The 15,814-nt window shown below is 50.4% G+C and overlaps 1 pseudogene; it reads right to left on the bottom strand.

The window, feature by feature from the left end:
- Positions 1-464: 464 nt before the first annotated feature.
- Positions 465-1,632, bottom strand: LOC145429157 (general transcription factor II-I repeat domain-containing protein 2A-like; annotated as a pseudogene).
- Positions 1,633-15,814: the final 14,182 nt, after the last annotated feature.

Here is a 15,814-nt window from a genome sequence, read left to right as displayed (position 1 = left end):
CAGTTAGATTTCGGCTAGGACAGGGTGGGCAAACTTTTTGATTCGTGGGCCACATTGAGTTCTAACATTTGACAAAGGGGCCGGAACAGGAGCAGATAGATGGCATGCTTTGAAAACATCACCTCATTGGGGGAAAAATACACATCTTGGGATTTGGAGAAAACATGTGCTTTAATTTCCAAATGAAGAAAAGTATTACAATAAAATCTCTGACTTCGAAATGAGTCTTTAAGCACTGAAAATCAAATAAATGACCATTTTATTTTAGAGCACTGAAAGTTCTGTTATCCTTCAGCATATCACCATCACTCTCCTGATGCAGATGTACTTGTCCTGTTCCTTTTATTCAGTTTGTTTCCCCGGTGCCAAAAGTCAACAACGACAAGTGCAAGGACGAAACGGTTGCAGCAAGTCAGTCTGTGAAGCGTTATCTGCGCGCACTGTTTATTTTAACAACTTGCCTATCACGTAGACACACACATTTTAATGGGAGCAGTGTTGTTGTTCTCCTTTTTTAGCCAGCGCATCAAAGTCTGGAGTTTTGTTGTGGAGGTTCTCAGGATGGGTCTGAGGTGTAGGTCTGTTAACTTGGATCTGTGGCTGGCTTTGTTGATGTTCATGACGCTGAAGGTCTGTTCACACACGAAGGTAGAGCCGAACAAAGCCAACATCATCTGTGCTTTTCGCCTTAGATTTGGAAACGCGGCATCATTGAGTGAAGCATAGAAGTCATTTAGTTTCAGAGAGCTGAACTTCTCTTTTAAGGCAGGGTCGGACTGAAGGTCGATCAGTTCGAGCTGAAGCTCCTCTGGAGCTGTTTCGGGGTCTTGTGACAGAGGAAAGGCCACCAATTGAAGTGACTTTTCAATTTTATCGAAATCCAAAAACCGACGGCAGAATTCTCCGTGCAGTGCATCCAGTGACTCACTGTATTTCTTTACTTTTGCTCCGGCCTCTTTCAGCGTGGCTAGTGTAGGAAAATGAGTGAATGACTTGTTCAAAATCTGCCTGGAGAATAAAGCCAGCTTGGATTTGAAGGCTTTCACATTTGTGTACATGTCATGCACAAGCTGCTCCTTCCCCTGCAGTTTCACGTTGAGCTCATTCAAGTGTGAAAATACGTCCGTAGCAAACGCAAAGTCACACATCCAGCTCTTGTTGCTCAGCTCAGGAAATTCATCTTCCCCTGCCGCTCCAAAAACACGCCAATCTCCTCTTTGAGCTCCCACACTCGTTGAAACACTTTGCCCAAACTCAACCAGCGGACACGTTAGTGATAAAGCAGGTCCTGGTGATCCGCATCAGTTTCCTCCAGGAACGCAATGAATTGAAGGTTCTGAAGTTGACGAGTTTCACCACAGGATTCACAACATGTATCAGCTGTAACACTGATTTACATAGAGATTCCTGGTGGAGGATGCAGTGGAGGAAAATGACATTCTGGTCAGGGTTTTCATCTTTCACTTTATTCTGGATTCTCCTCAGCAGGCCAACGTTTTTTCCCGTTAAATTCGGAGATCCATCTGTTGTGACGTTAACAAGCTTACTCCAGGGAAGCTTCATGTTTTCGATGGCAGCAGACACCCGTTCAAACAAGTCCTCTCCCCGTGTTTGTCCTTTCAGAGACTCCATTGTCAAAAACTCCTCCGTTATTTCAAAAGTTTCGTTGATTCCTCGGATAAAAATGAGGAGCTGAGCAGTGTCTTTGACATCGTTGCTTTCATCCAGTGCTAAAGAATAAAAACTTCGCCTTTTTGTTTAATCTGCTGGTGATGTCTTCATCTATTAGTTCTACACGGCGAGTCACTGTCCGCCGTGATAAACTGATTTTCTCAAATTTGTCTCCGGGCACAAAATACCTGCTGTCTCTACCATACATTCTTTTAAAAATGGTAAATGGCCTGCATTTGTATAGCGCTTCAGAAACATCAGAATTGCAGGGAAAATAAAACATTAACATGGTTAATTTATTAAATTTTTTCAAGTTTGGCGGGCCGAATCAAAACGTTTAACCGTGGCCGTAGTTTGCCCATGCCTGCACAACAGTATTGACATTATTGCACGCAGCCAGATCAATTCCTTTCTCTTATTTCACAGCTATAGCTTGATTCTTTATCTTCACTTTTCATATTACCACAGTAATATATTACATGCATGTTTTGAAAATCTCCTCGGTTGTACATGAAATTATTTTTAACCATGTAAAACAAATAAATGAATTTCTTTTTCCTTTCAACTCTCTTATCCATGAAATTGTGATTTATATTTATAACCAACAAGATAATAGATTTTTGAATTATCCTTCAAGTTTTGTTTCTTTTTTTAGATCATTTCGAACCAAAATCCAAGTTTGCTAAAAACAAATTCTAACTATCTAAATTCTATGTTTCTTTTCAAAATAAAAGAGTGGAAATACATTTATACAGATATAAAGAAAGCGAGAAAGAATAACAACAAAAGCAGTTTTCTCTACTGGGTTACAACTGTGATGGGATGCTACCTATGCAAGTCTGGCCCTGAAATTTCCTCCCTACTAAATATATAACACTCAACCGTTAGTCGTATTGTAACAAAATTGGAAATGAGGCAACTTACCCATGAAGTTGTAGGCCACGTTGTTACGGCCCGGCTCTGCTAGGCGGCAGCGGACGTAACATAAACGAGCCCAGAGACCAAGGAGTTAGATAGGAAGACAAACATAAGGTTTATTAACACAACTGAAATCCGTTAGTGAAACAACTCACTAGGCAGCAGAGAAACTTTAAGCAAACACCACGATTAATAACACCAGTAGAGCACTGCTCTACTAAACGTCTCGCAGAAGGCAAAAGGCAAAAGGGAGGGACTCTCTGTACAGTCTGTTCAAATCAACAAGTCCCTCGACGAATGAAGACTCCTCAGCCTTTTATACTATCAGTTAACTGCAGTCAGCTGTGTCACTTGTCATAACTGCAGACAGCTGTGTCACTTGTCCGTCGTACTCCAGGCTCCTGCGGCAGCCAATGGTGTGCGTAGTCAGACAGGCTCGGATCCGCATGAAGTTGGGGCGGGCATATGTCCGGGCCAGCCAATCCGTGAGTCCTGGAGCACTGTAGCTTCCATGGAGGAAGGCGGGGCCACCTGAGGCCAGCGGCCGTAACACCCCTCCCCTTAAAATACCAACTATGTTGGGCTGAAGCCAACGTTACAGAGCATAAACAACAACAAAAGACAAAAGCAGTAAAACATGTTTACAAACGGGACAGATCGTCAGCTAAAACATTTTCAGTCCCCTTTTTGTGGTGGATACTTAAGTTGTATTCCTGCAACAACAGAGCCCAGCGCATAAGGCGCTGGTTGTGATTAAACATACGCGCCAGGAACACAAGTGGGTTGTGGTCTGTGTACACAACAAGAGGCAACATGCTGGACCCCAGGTACACGTGAAAGTGCTGAAGAGCCAACAACAAAGCCAGGGTCTCCTTTTCAATGGTGGAGTAGTTTAACTGATTTTTATTGAACTTGCGGGAAAAGTAACAAACGGGGTGGTTCAAACCCAGCAAGTCTTCTTGCAACAGCACTGCCCCAGCCCCGACAGCACTGGCATCAACCTCGAGTTTGAATGGTCGCGTCAAATCAGGTGCAGCTAACACAGGAGAATGGCAGAGGAGGGCTTTTGCACTCTCAAAAGCATCCTGACACTCACTCGACCAGCTAAACTCAACCTTTGGGCTGAGCAGGTCAGTCAATGGGCACCTCCCCGTCGAGCCCGCACGAGCGGGCGCGGCTGCCGGTGTTGTTTAGCCAGAGCGTTGGCTTGATTCAAACGCTCACGGAAGTGTTTTACATAACTGCTGACGTTTGTTTTGAAAACCCCTTGTGGGCTCAAAAACGCCTCTTTCAGAGCTTTGAGGGGTCCCCGTGGCCTACGGCCAAATATTAGCTCAGAGGGACTAAACCCAAGTGACTCCTGAACGGCGTCACGGGCAGCAAATAACACAAATGGAACACCCTCGTCCCAGCTTTTATCACTCTCCAGGCAGTATTTGCGTAGCATCGTCTTCAAGGTCTGGTGCCACCGCTCTAATGCACCTTGCGATTCAAGAGGGTAAGCAGAGGACACAATATGCTTAACACCCAGAGTGCTAACTGCTTGTTTGAATACCTTAGACTGAAAGGTCGAGCCCTGGTCGGTTTGTACGACCTTAGGCAAGCCAAACACTGAAAAGAAGGTTGTCAACGCCTTAACGACAGATCTCGCTGTAATTTTATGTAACGGGACAGCCTCGGGGAAGCGGGTAGCGGCACACATTATCGTGAGTAGATATTGCTTTCCTGATTTTGCTCTAGGTAGTGGACCCACACAGTCTACTATGACATGGTCAAACGGCTGATCCACTACAGGAATGGGACACAACGGAGCCGGGGGTATGACCTGATTGGGTTTACCTGCAATCTGACATACATGGCAACTGTTGCAAAATTTAGAAACATCACGCTTCATACCAGGCCAAAAGAAATGTTTTAATAGTAGCTGGTATGTTTTTGTGATGCCCAAGTGTCCTGACCACTGGCTTTCATGGGCAAGGGCCAGGATCTTCTGCCGGTACGCAGAGGGCACTACAATCTGCTTGACCTTACTCCAATCTGCACCTTCTGCACCTGGTGGAGACCACTGACGCATTAGAACATCATGTTCTATGAAATAGGCTTGTTGCTCCTTTTTGGCTTGCTCAGCACTTACCATACGTTTGAAACAGCTCTTTATTGTTTCATCAGCTAATTGAGCTGCTGACAGCTGGTCTCTAGTCAAAGGCAGTACAGAGTCCTTAGGAAATGGATCAGGCTCCTCAGGCGTCACAGAGTCTGGAGGTGACAGAACATTGTTTCTGTTAGTGGGTACATCATTCTCCCCGGAAAACGAGGACATCAACACAGAATCAGAGAGGGCAATATCAGTATCTTTCCGAGCTTGTGCTCGAGTAATTGCACAGGCTGGATACAGCCCAGGGTGCATAGACACATCAGAAGTTTTCTGATTCAGGGGGTTGTCTAAAACCTCCAGACGAGGGAGCACTACCCCTCCTGCGATGTCGTTGCCCAACAGCATGGCCACACCCTCTATTGGCAAGGCCGGGCAAACGGCAACAGGGAAAAATCCTGTAGCAAGGCTAGATTTAATAAAAATTCTGTGAACTGGTCTAGGAGCGTAACCCATCTCTATCCCCCGCAGAACAGAATTAAAACCACATTCACTTTTAGCAGAAAATGGCAATACACTTGAGAGGATGACAGTTTGAGAACCTCCAGTGTCCCTTAAAATACGCACAGGTTTTAACTCGGATGGGTGGTCTGTTAGCGATACTAAGCCATCAAAAATGAATGGTTCGAAACAGGGGTCAGGCACCCTACCACCACACTCATGGTCCTCGTGACGGGTCTCAGCTTTTACAAAACCCACCCCTTTGGGTGGCCGAGCATGTGATGTTTTGCGTTTTAATGCTAAACAGTCAGCAATCACATGTCCGGTTTTATGACAGTAAAAACATTCACGGTGTTCCCTGGACCCAGACTCTTTAGCTGTGTGGCGCTGCTGCACAGGGCTAACCCGTGGCTTCTCACTGTCAGTAAATGAGGCTTTGTGAGTGAGTACAAACTCATCAGCAAGAACAGCAGCAGATGTTAGTGACGTCACTTTCTGTTCATTCAAATACAGCACAATACGCTCAGGAATGCATTTCTTAAAGTCCTCTAACAAAACTAGTTCGCGCAGAGCGTCATAGTCAGTCGCTTTTGACGCAACACACCACTTATCAAAGAGAACCCCCTTTTCTCTTGCAAACTCCACATAAGTCTGCGACAGCAATCTCTTTTGCTGGCGAAACCTCTGCCTATAGGCCTCTGGAACTAGCTCATATGCCTTCAAGACAGCTGCTTTAACACACGAGTAATCTAAACTGTCCTTTAAAGAAAGAGCAGCCACCACCTCTTGAGCTTTGCCGGACAGTTTGCACTGTAGCAAAAGAGGCCAAATCTCACTAGGCCACTGCAGCGCACCAGCGATACGTTCAAATGCTGCAAAGTATGTATCCACCTCAGTTTCTCTAAAAGTGGGCACTAAAGAAATGCACTTATCAATTTTAAAAGCAGGAGTGGACGTGGAGGTGGGACCGGAATGAACAGCAGAGACAGATGAGGCTTGAGACTGTGGCTCCAGCTCAAGCTGTCGGAGCCTAACGGCCTTGTCCGCCTCTATTTCCAGCCTCCTTATTTCAAGCTGAACCCGCCGGTTCTGAGCCTTCTCCTCAGCCTCCATCTGGAGACGTGCCAGCCGCACCTTCAGCCGAGCTCCTTCTCTCCCTTCGGAACTCCCAGAAGAGAGTGGATCATAGCGAGGAAGCATGTGCGGCGTTTTTCCCCGCTCATCCCCCTCACCATCCCCACTGGAACCATGTTGGCCCTCTTCAACTACGGCAGCTTGGCTTGGCACACCAGAGACCACAGGCAAAACAGGCGCTTGAAGCACACCAGCTCCCACCAACTTGTCCACCACTAAGGCTTTTATTTCACTCTTACGGAGAGTTTTTGAAACCTGCAGCTGAAAGTGATCCACAATTTGCTGCCAATCATTCTTGCGACAGCTATTAATAATCCCAAGAGATGGGGCAGCTATAAAGTGCTGCAAACAAAACGCAGCTGACATAGTGCTTAATCCTTAGCCAACTCAAATTCCCTTTTTCTTTTTTTTTTTTTTTTTTGACCCCCACTCCCAGGAATAAAGACCCCCTATGAGGGATCCCGGACGAGCCCCCACTTATGTTACGGCCCGGCTCTGCTAGGCGGCAGCGGACGTAACATAAACGAGCCCAGAGACCAAGGAGTTAGATAGGAAGACAAACATAAGGTTTATTAACACAACTGAAATCCGTTAGTGAAACAACTCACTAGGCAGCAGAGAAACTTTAAGCAAACACCACGATTAATAACACCAGTAGAGCACTGCTCTACTAAACGTCTCGCAGGAGGCAACACAAAACACAGGCAGAAGGCAAAAGGCAAAAGGGAGGGACTCTCTGTACAGTCTGTTCAAATCAACAAGTCCCTCGACGAATGAAGACTCCTCAGCCTTTTATACTATCAGTTAACTGCAGTCAGCTGTGTCACTTGTCATAACTGCAGACAGCTGTGTCACTTGTCCGTCGTACTCCAGGCTCCTGCGGCAGCCAATGGTGTGCGTAGTCAGACAGGCTCGGATCCGCATGAAGTTGGGGCGGGCATATGTCCGGGCCAGCCAATCCGTGAGTCCTGGAGCACTGTAGCTTCCATGGAGGAAGGCGGGGCCACCTGAGGCCAGCGGCCGTAACACACGTATAATCGCATAGCTCAGGCCCTTTAGTGCCAGTGGGGGAAAAAAACTCTTCATGCTTCAGCATTCCAAGACATTATGATTAATTTCATGTTTCCATCTTTGTGGGAAGAGTTTGGGGATGGCTCCTTCCTGCTCCAACAAGACTGTGCAGCGCTGTACAAAATGTGGAAGAACTTGACTGGCCTGCACAGAGTCCTGACCTCAGGAGACAGCACCTTCTCGTACAACACCAGACTTCACAAATGCGCTTCTGGAAGAATTGTCAAAAATTTTCATAAACCCTGTGGAAAGCCTTCCCAGAAGAGTTGAAGCTGTTATAGCTGCATATTGTGGGCCGGTATCATATCAAATACTATGGATTTAATCATCAGAATCAGAATCAGAATACTTTATTGATCCCTGGGGGAAATTATTTTTTGTTACAGTGCTCCATTTTAAACCAACATTAAGACAAGACAGACAATACGCTAACTAAGAATAGTACAATATATACATATATATACATACATACATACATAAGTCACTTATAAATAAATATTTGGAAAAGAAACATGTGTAGCTGTAGCAGCAAACAGTGTGTTAAGTGGATGCGTTGTACAGGGAGCCACAGGCAGGAATGATGTCCTGTGTCGTTCAGTGGTGCTTTTCGGTAATCTCAGTCTCTCACTGAACGAGCTCCTGTGACTGACCAACATGTCATGGAGAGGGTGGGAGGTGTTATCCAACATTGTCTTTATCTTGGACAGCATCCGCCTCTCCGACACCACCTTGAGGGAGTCCAGCTCCATCCCCACAACATTGCTGGCCTTACGGATCAGTTTATTAAGTCTGTTGGCATCTGCGACCCTCAGCCTGCTCCCCCAGCATGCAACAGCATAGAGGATCGCACTGGCCACCACAGACTCATAGAAAATCCTCAGCATTTTCTGGCAGATGCTGAAGGACCTCAGTCGCCTCAAAAAATAGAGACGACTCTGGCCCTTCCTGTAAAGTGCTGTGGTGTTTTTAGCCCAGTCCAGTTTATTGTCAATGTGAACTCCAAGGTATTTATAGTCCTCCACAATGTCAACACTGACCCCCTGGATTGAAACAGGGGTCAAGTGTTTCCTGGTCTTCCTGAAGTCCACGATCAGTTCCTTGGTCTTTGCCACGTTGAGCTGCAGATGATTCTGCTCACACCACGTGACAAAGGAGTCGACCACAGCCCAGTACTCTGTCTCATCATCCCTGCTGATGCATCCAACCACCGCAGAGTCATCAGAAAACTTCTGAAGATGGCAGGTCTCTGTGCAGTGGCTGAGAATTTAGAATGTGATGGTATCATATCAAATACACTCAACAAAAATATAAACGCAACACCTTTACTGCTCCCATTCCCCATGGGATGGACGTAGAGACCTAAAATTCATTCCAGATACACAATATAACCATCCCTCCCAAACAGTGGTCACAAATCAGTCCAAATGTGTGGTAGTGGGCACATCTGCTATATTGAGATAATCCATCCCACCTCACAGGTGTGCCACATCAGGATGCTGATCTGACATCATGAGTAGTGCACAGGTGTACCTCAGACTGCCCACAACAAAAGGCAGGTTTTTTGCGCTATTGGGGGTCTGGGGACCCAGAACCGGTCAGTATCTGGTGTGACCACCATTTGCCTCATGCAGTGCAACACATCGTCGCATGGAGTCTATCAGATTGTCAATTGTGGCCTGTGGAATGTTGGTCCACTCCACTTCAATGGCTGTGCGAGGTTGTTGGATATTCGTGGGAACTGGTACACGCTGTCGTATACGCCGGTCAAGCACATCCCGAACATGTTCAATGGGTGACATGTCCGGTGAGTATGCTGGCCATGCAAGAACTGGGACATTCTCAGCTGCCATCTGCCCTGAACAATGTGAACCATGATTCATCCGTGAAGCGCACACCTCTCCAACGTGCCAGACGCCATCGAATGTGAGCATTTGCCCACACAAGTCTGTTACGGCGACGAGCTGGAGTCAGGTCAAGACCCCGATGAGGACGACGGGCATGCAGTTGAGCGTCCCTGAGACGGTTTCTGACAGTTTGTGCAGAAATTGTTTGGTTGTGCAAACCAATTGTTCCAGCAGCTGTCTGGGTGGCTGGTCTCAGACGATCTTGGAGGTGAACCTGCTGGATGTGGAGGTCCTGGGCTGGTGTGGTTACACGAGGTCTGCGGTTGTGAGGCCGGTTGGATGTGCTGCCATATTCTCTGAAATGCCTGTGGAGACGGCTTATGGTTGAGAAATGAACATTCAATGCACGGGCGACAGATCTGGTTGACATTCCTGCTGTCAGCATGCCAATTGCACGCTCCCTCATTGCTTGTGGCATCTGTGGCATTTTGCTGTGAGACAAAACTGCACATTCCAGGGTGGCCTTTTGTTGTGGGCAGTCTGAGGTACACCTGTGCACTACTCATGATGTCAGATCAGCATCCTGATGTGGCACACCTGTGAGGTGGGATGGATTATCTCAATATAGCAGATGTGCCCACTACCACACATTTGGACTGATTTGTGACCACTGTTTGGGAGGGATGGTTATATTGTGTATCTGGAATGAATTTTAGGTCTCTACGTCCATCCCATGGGGAATGGGAGCAGTAACAAAGGTGTTGTGTTTATATTTTTGTTGAGTGTACTAAGAATGTGATGGGACAGACGAGCGAATACTCTTGGTAATATAGTTGTCATGGTCCTGGGTCGGTGACCCAGCGCTTTTGGTTTGTTATCATTTTCTAGATGATGATTGTTTAAGTTCTGTGTTATTTTCGATCTGCCTCTAAGTCTGCGTCTGTACCTGTCTGTCTATGGTGTCTCCCCATCTGTTTGTGAATCTGTCTGTTTAGTTCAATGTCTTGTCTGGTTCCATGTATCTGAGTTTCCTGTTTTATTGTGAAGGTCCGTGTCGTATGTGAGTGTGATCAGTTTACGTTTCCCCTGTCCCGTCAGCCCAGATTCCTCCCAGCTGTGTTGCCCTCCTGTCTCTCATCCCCTGATTACTGGTGTGTGTATTTAAGCCCTGTGTGTTCTCCTGCCTGTTGCCGGTTCGTCTGTGTTCCTCCGTGTCAGTCTGTATTACTCTGTGTCAGTCTGTGTTTCCACCGTGTCTTCTCCCTGCTGTTCATCGTCATCCTCCTCTGCTCGTTTTCATTCAGGTTTGTGCTCTGTAGTTTAGTTGTTTCCCAGTTTAGTTTAGTTCGAGCCCCGTTTGCTGTTTGTCCACATTCTTTTGTGTTCAATAAATCACCTTCACTCCTCTACGACTGCCTGCGCTTGGATCCTCATTTATTCCACACGGCTCGCCTCGGCAGCCGTGACAGTACGAACCGGCCACTATGGACCCAGCAGCAGTCAACCCGCCCGAGGAGCTCCGGGAGGACATTATTTACTCGGTGGACAGATTAATTAACTTATGGCTCGAGCATGAGGGGAGAGAATTCCGCCAAGGCATAGCTGTTCGGCTACAGCGCTTAGTTTCTGGTCTCCCCTGGTTGCTCAGCTCACTTCACCCGCTCACACAGAATTTCATTCTGAACGAGCTTCATCTTCTCCCCCCTGCTACCACCCACTCTGCAACTCATGCTTCACTCCCTGACCCGACGGAGAGTGTCCTGCCCGGCCCGTCGGTCCAGCCTTCAAATGGGAAACGGCACTCACGCCGTCGACGCCCCTCGCCACAGTCGGACCCCAGGATATCAGAGCGGCCGACTGTGGTGAGTAAAAAGGATAACGGCTCCAATCTGAACTGTAAGACTTTTTCTTCTGGGGTTGTTCGAGGTGTGTCAGTGGGAGCTAATTCACAAAGCTTACCTACCTTCGTGATAACTGATCTCTCCCAGGTTGGCATTTTTAAGACTTCAGCGAAAGCAAAGGGCTGTTGTTCTTCTGAACCTGTTAAACCCATGTCAGCTAACCCAGGGTCTGCTAAAACTGTGGCATATATCCCAGAGACAATTAACACCAGCTCTGATAATACCAGGACTGTTTATTCTTTTGAACTGCAACCGGAAGCTCAGTTAGCCGCCCGGCCTGAAGCTCAGTTAGCCGCCCGGCCTCAAGCATTGTTTCAGTCACCCTCAGTTCAGCCTCCTGTTCAGCAGCCACTAGCCCTGCACCCTGTGTCACTTGCTACTCCGGTACAACAAGCCCAGTCAAATCAATCTAAAAGGAACTGGGTTTCATCCGTTTGTTCTAAGCAGAGCGTCAAACCTAATGATAATGTCAACATTCCTCAAAGGCTGGCCAGTTCTGAGACTGAGATGCACTCCAGGGCCTCCCCAGAGGCTGGGTTTCAGCCCCCATCAGACTCTGGACCCCTGGAGTTTAAGAAGCCAGCTGAGGACTGCACAGAGCTGTCGCTGTCTGAGCAGGGTCAATGCTCTGCGCAGCTGCAGGCCGCTATGTGTTTGCCAGAGGCCCGTGTGCCTGCTGGTCCTGTTGCGTTCCTGCCAGAGGCCCGTGTGCCTGCTGGTCCTGTTGCGTTCCTGCCAGAGGCCCGTGTGCCTGCTGGTCCTGTTGCGTTCCTGCCAGAGGCCCGTGTGCCTGCTGGTCCTGTTGCCTTCCTGCCAGAGGCCCGTGTGCCTGCTGGTTCTGTTGCGTTCCTGCCAGAGGTCTCCGCACCTACTGGTTCTGTTGCGTTCCTGCCAGAGGTCTCCGCTGTCATGGTCCTGGGCCATGTGGGCCCAGTATTCTTAGTTTTCATGTATTTTTGTATTTTGTTCTTTATTTAGACCATGTTTTCTGAGTTGCCCTGTTGTGTTGTTCCCTAAGTGTTTTCCCTTCATGGCTTTTACCCCCTGTGTGCCCCTCTGTGTATCTGTGAGCCCTCGTCTCTCCTTATGTCTTATTCCATGTTTCCCCTGCCCATTATGTCTAAGTTCTCCCCGTGCTCTCTCTCCCCCCTGTGTGCCCTCTATGTATTTATGAGCCCTCGTCTCCCTTTGTGGTTGTTTCATGTTTCCCCAGCCCGTTATGTCTGTGTTTCCCCGTGCTCTCTCTCCTCCTGTCTGAACCTCTGTGCCTGTACATGTCATGTTCAGTTCACCCCGCCCTGTCTCGTTATGATTATCAGTGTCACCTGTGTTCCCCGTGTGTGCCCACTTTCCTCGTTTACCCTCTGTGTATTTCTGTCTGAGTCTCCCTCTGTTCGGCGTCGCGTTCTCCCTCATGTTGTGTGTTATTCTCCCCGTGGTTCGGTTCCTTGCACATCTCATGCTTTAGTTTTCCCAGTTTTAGTTTATTTGTATTGCTTCTCGTGGCCAGCAATAAAGCTGTGTTTTTGAGTTTATCCCCGTGTCTGTGAATCTGCATCTTGGGTCCTTCTCCTGCCTGCCACACGATGTATCATGACAGAAGAACGCGACCGCAACATGGACCCAGCAGTTCACAACCCCTCCGCGGACCTCCAGGACGACGCGAACATGTCGGACCCAGCGACACAGAGGAGGGGGATCGTCCGGACAGTGGAGTCTCTATGCGACAAGTGGCTGCACTGTTCCAGTGAGGAGGAACGAGAGGAGTTCGCCCGCCAAGTAGGGGTGTGCGTATCTGTGTTCCCCTGGTTATGGGAGACGCTGCACCCCCTCGTCAGCGACTTTCTCGCCTCCACCCTCCAACTCCGTCCGCAGGAGCAGCGGCCCGGTGGGCGTGCCCCTTCACCAGAGCCGTGCCGTTGCGCCGTTTCCCCGCTGTCTCATGAGCCAGTAGCGGTCAGAGTTGGAACGGTGAGGCTCGCCACAGACACACCTTCCGCCCGCACCCCGCCGGCTTCCGCGTCTTCACCGCGGTCTGGCCGCACGGCGTGGCGCACGGAGACAACGGAAGCCATAGACTTTGGCGAGGAAGAGCGGCAGCAGGTGTTACGGGCTTATCGGGAGGACGAGCTCCGGCGGAAACCCTGGCTCATCCCGGAGGAGGACCTCTCACCTGCTGCACAGCCTACCAGCCGCTCGCCGTCTCCGATCCGCTTAGGCTATTTTTCGCCTGTCTCATTTCTGGCAAGGATGGGGGCGGACGACGGGGAACTCACCACTACGTCACCCTCTGTGTTGGCGCCATCAGCGCCCATCGCGCCAGCTTCCTCTGCTTGAAGGAGGCGGCGCGCCCGCCGCCATAAACCGGACAATGCTAAAACTACAAAACATGAAGTGGACGGCGGGTTCATCTTTGATAGAGCTATTTTTGTCGACCCTGAGCCTGCCATTTCTCGGACAGTTTTTTCTGAGCCTGCTCCTTTTCCTGCTCGTGTTTCTCCTCCCAGGCCAGTTCAGTTAGCTCCCTCGCAGCCACCCTCAGTTCAGTTAGCTCCCTCGCAGCCACCCTCAGTTCAGTTAGCTCCCTCGCAGCCACCCTCAGTTCAGTTAGCTCCCTCGCAGCCACCCTCAGTTCAGTTAGCTCCCTCGCAGCCACCCTCAGTTCAGTCTCCAGTGTCACCCCCAGTTCAGTCTCCAGTGTCACCCCCAGTTCAGTCTCCAGTAGCTCCAGTGCCGCCTGTAGCGCAGGCCCCAGTAGCTCCAGTGCCGCCTGTAGCGCAGGCCCCAGTAGCTCCTGTAGCCCAGTCCCCGATAGCAGTACGGTCCGCTGGTCAGCTCAACATTCAGCCAGGGGTCTCAAATCTCTCTGGCTCTGCATCAGCTCCTGCTGGGAGCTCGGATGAGCTCATCCAGGACTCCGCGGCTCCCACGCCGCCATCTACCTCGTCAGCTGGAGGGTCCGAGGGGCCCGTTCAGCCTCCTGTCTCCGCTGGAGGGTCCGAGGGGCCCGTTCAGCCTCCTGTCTCCGCTGGAGGGTCCGAGGGGCCCGTTCAGCCTCCTGTCTCCGCTGGAGGGTCCGAGGGGCCCGTTCAGCAACCTTCCTCGTCAGCTGGGGGTTCAGGAGAACCGCACCAGCCTCATGCCACGTCAGCTGGAGGGTCCGAGGAGCCCGTCCGGCCTCCTGTCTCAGCTGGAGGGCCCGAGGAGCCCATCCAGCCACCTTCTGCTACGCCTGGCCCAGCCTGTGCTTCGTCAGCTGCAGCTCCGGCCTGTGCTTCGTCAGCTGCAGCTCCGGCCTGTGCTTCGTCAGCTGCAGCCTCAGAGCCTTCGTCTGCTGCAGCCTCAGAGCCTTCGTCTGCTGCAGCCTCAGAGCCTTCGTCCTCGTCTGGCCCAGCCTCAGAGCCTTCGTCCTCGTCTGGCCCAGCCTCAGAGCCTTCGTCCTCGTCTGGCCCAGCTCCAACTTTGGCTTCTGCTGCTCCTGGTCCAGCCTCAGCCTCTGCAGCGATGCCTGGTCCGGTCCCCGCATCGCCATCGGCTGGTCCTGCCTCGTCTGGTCCTGTGCCCACCAGGCCATGGCCAGCACGCCTGAGACTGGAGAGCCGCCGCTGCCTTCCGCGCGGCCGGCCCCCTGAACTGCTCCGTCGTCTCCTTCGTCGCCGCCGCTGCCTTCCGCGCGGCCGGCCCCCTGAACTGCTCCGTCGTCTCCTTCGTCGCCGCCGCTGCCTTCCGCGCAGCCGGCCCCCTGAACTGCTCCGTCGTCTCCTTCGCCGCCGCCGCTGCCTTCCGCGCGGCCGGCCCCCTGAACTGCTCCGTCGTCTCCTTCGCCGCCGCCGCTGCCTTCCGCGCGGCCGGCCCCCTGAACTGCTCCGTCGTCTCCCTCGCCGCCGCCGCTGCCTTCCGCGCGGCCGGCCTCCGGACCAACTCTGTCACCTGTGCCACCCGCCTGGTCGGCCCCCCGACCGTGTGACCCGTGAACTCTTGTGCCTGTGGGCTCTGGGTCGGCCCCCTGAACCTTATTTGGACTAGTCATGTGCTCCTGTGTTTTCTGTTGTTTGTTTTGTTTCCCGTTCTGGTCCCTCCGTCCTGGTCCCCCGCCTCCCGCCCTGGGTGGGTTGTTTTCTGTTTTTGTTTTGTTTTTCGGGTTTGGGCTGTCGGGAGCCAGCCCTTTAGGGGGGGGTGATGTCATGGTCCTGGGCCATGTGGGCCCAGTATTCTTAGTTTTCATGTATTTTTGTATTTTGTTCTTTATTTAGGCCATGTTTTCTGAGTTGCCCTGTTGTGTTGTTCCCTAAGTGTTTTCCCTTCATGGCTTTTACCCCCTGTGTGCCCCTCTGTGTATCTGTGAGCCCTCGTCTCTCCTTATGTCTTATTCCATGTTTCCCCTGCCCATTATGTCTAAGTTCTCCCCGTGCTCTCTCTCCCCCCTGTGTGCCCTCTATGTATTTATGAGCCCTTGTCTCCCTTTGTGGTTGTTTCATGTTTCCCCAGCCCGTTATGTCTGTGTTTCCCCGTGCTCTCTCTCCTCCTGTCTGAACCTCTGTGCCTGTACATGTCATGTTCAGTTCACCCCGCCCTGTCTCGTTATGATTATCAGTGTCACCTGTGTTCCCCGTGTGTGCCCACTTTCCTCGTTTACCCTCTGTGTATTTCTGTCTGAGTCTCCCTCTGTTCGGCGTCGCGTT

This window comes from Astatotilapia calliptera, chromosome 6 (assembly GCF_964374335.1).
Source record: "Astatotilapia calliptera chromosome 6, fAstCal68.1, whole genome shotgun sequence".
NCBI lineage: Eukaryota > Metazoa > Chordata > Actinopteri > Cichliformes > Cichlidae > Astatotilapia > Astatotilapia calliptera.
Note: the sequence above shows the minus strand (reverse complement) of the source record. Positions and strands in the feature narration are given on the sequence as shown.